The 1,974-nt window shown below is 43.5% G+C and overlaps 1 long non-coding RNA gene across 1 annotated transcript; it reads left to right on the forward strand.

The window, feature by feature from the left end:
* The first annotated feature begins 917 nt into the window (after positions 1–917).
* On the forward strand, positions 918–1,424 carry LOC115182579 (uncharacterized). Its single transcript, XR_003873826.1, has 3 exons — positions 918–985; positions 1,049–1,272; positions 1,398–1,424. It is a non-coding gene; the product is annotated as an uncharacterized LOC115182579 (long non-coding RNA).
* Positions 1,425–1,974: the final 550 nt, after the last annotated feature.

Below are 1,974 nucleotides of genomic sequence, written 5' to 3' on the forward strand. Positions count from 1 at the left end.
GGAGATGAGACATTACTATAGGTCCAGTAGATGAGACATTACTATAGGTCCAGGAAATGGGACATTACTATAGGTCCAGGACATGGGACATTACTATAGGTCCAGGAGACATTACTATAGGTCCAGGAGACATTACTATAGGTCCAGGAGACATTACTATAGGTCCAGGAGATGGACATTACTATAGGTCCAGGAGATGGGACATTACTATAGGTCCAGGAGATGAGACATTACTATAGGTCCAGGAGATGAGACATTACTATAGGTCCAGGAGATGAGACATTACTATAGGTCCAGGAGATGGGACATTACTATAGGTCCAGGAGATGGGACATTACTATAGGTCCAGGAGACATTACTATAGGTCCAGGAGATGAGACATTACTATAGGTCCAGGAGATGGGACATTACTATAGGTCCAGGAGATGAGACATTACTATAGGTCCAGGAGATGGGACATTACTATAGGTCCAGGAGATGAGACATTGCTATAGGTCCAGGACATGGGACATTACTATAGGTCAAGGACATGGGACATTACTATAGGTCCAGGAGACATTACTATAGGTCCAGGAGATGGGACATTACTATAGGTCAAGGAGATGAGACATTACTATAGGTCCAGGAGATGGGACATTACTATAGGTCCAGGAGATGAGACATTACTATAGGTCCAGGAGATGGGACATTACTATAGGTCCAGGAGACATTACTATAGGTCCAGGAGATGAGACATTACTATAAGACAAGGAGATGGGACATTACTATAGGTCCAGGAGATGGGACACTACTATAGGTCCAGGAGATGGGACATTACTATAGGTCCAGGAGACATTACTATAGGTCCAGGAGATGGGACATTACTATAGGTCCAGGAGATGGGACATTACTATAGTCCAGAGGGGACATTACTATAGGTCCAGGAGACATTACTATAGGTCCAGGAGATGGGACATTACTATAGGTCCAGGAGACATTACTATAGGTCCAGGAGACATTACTATAGGTCCAGGAGACATTACTATAGGTCCAGGAGACATTACTATAGGTCCAGGAGATGGGACATTACTATAGGTCCAGGAGATGAGACATTACTATAGGTCCAGGAGATGAGACATTACTATAGGTCCAGGAGACATTACTATAGGTCCAGGAGATGGGACATTACTATAGGTCCAGGAGACATTACTATAGGTCCAGGAGATGGGACATTACTATAGGTCCAGGAGATGGGACATTACTATAGGTCCAGGAGATGGGACATTACTATAGGTCCAGGAGACATTACTATAGGTCCAGGAGATGGGACATTACTATAGGTCCAGGAGATGGGACATTATTATAGGTCCGGAGCACTGGACATTACTATAGGTCCAGGAGATGAGACATTACTATAGGTCCAGGAGATGGGACATTACTATAGGTCCAGGAGATGAGACATTACTATAGGTCCAGGAGATGGGACATTACTATAGGTCCAGGAGATGGGACATTACTATAGGTCCAGGAGATGAGACATTACTATAGGTCCAGGAGACATTACTATAGGTCCAGGAGATGAGACATTACTATAGGTCCAGGAGATGGGACATTACTATAGGTCCAGGAGATGAGACATTACTATAGGTCCAAGAGTTTTGTCCTGGTCAGGTAACATTCTCCGGTGATAAACTCCTAGTCTCCATGTCTCAGTTCTCCATAGCCAGCTGGGTGTAGAGGATGGTGATAAACTCCTAGTCTCCATGTCTCAGTTCTCCATAGCCAGCTGGTTGTAGAGGACGGTGAAGGTGCAGTAACTAGTCGTCTCTCACGACAGACATAAATTACATAAATAGATGGATTAGCGTCACAAATTATTATCAGGAATCAGAATCAGTACAGAGTAAATGTCTCTTTAAGCTAACTCTATTACAATCAATAAATATCATTTAACTATGTCCACTCCTTTTGAGATGGGCATCTTTCTATGGTTCC

Source organism: Salmo trutta, unplaced genomic scaffold, assembly GCF_901001165.1.
Source record: "Salmo trutta unplaced genomic scaffold, fSalTru1.1, whole genome shotgun sequence".
Classification (NCBI taxonomy): domain Eukaryota; kingdom Metazoa; phylum Chordata; class Actinopteri; order Salmoniformes; family Salmonidae; genus Salmo; species Salmo trutta.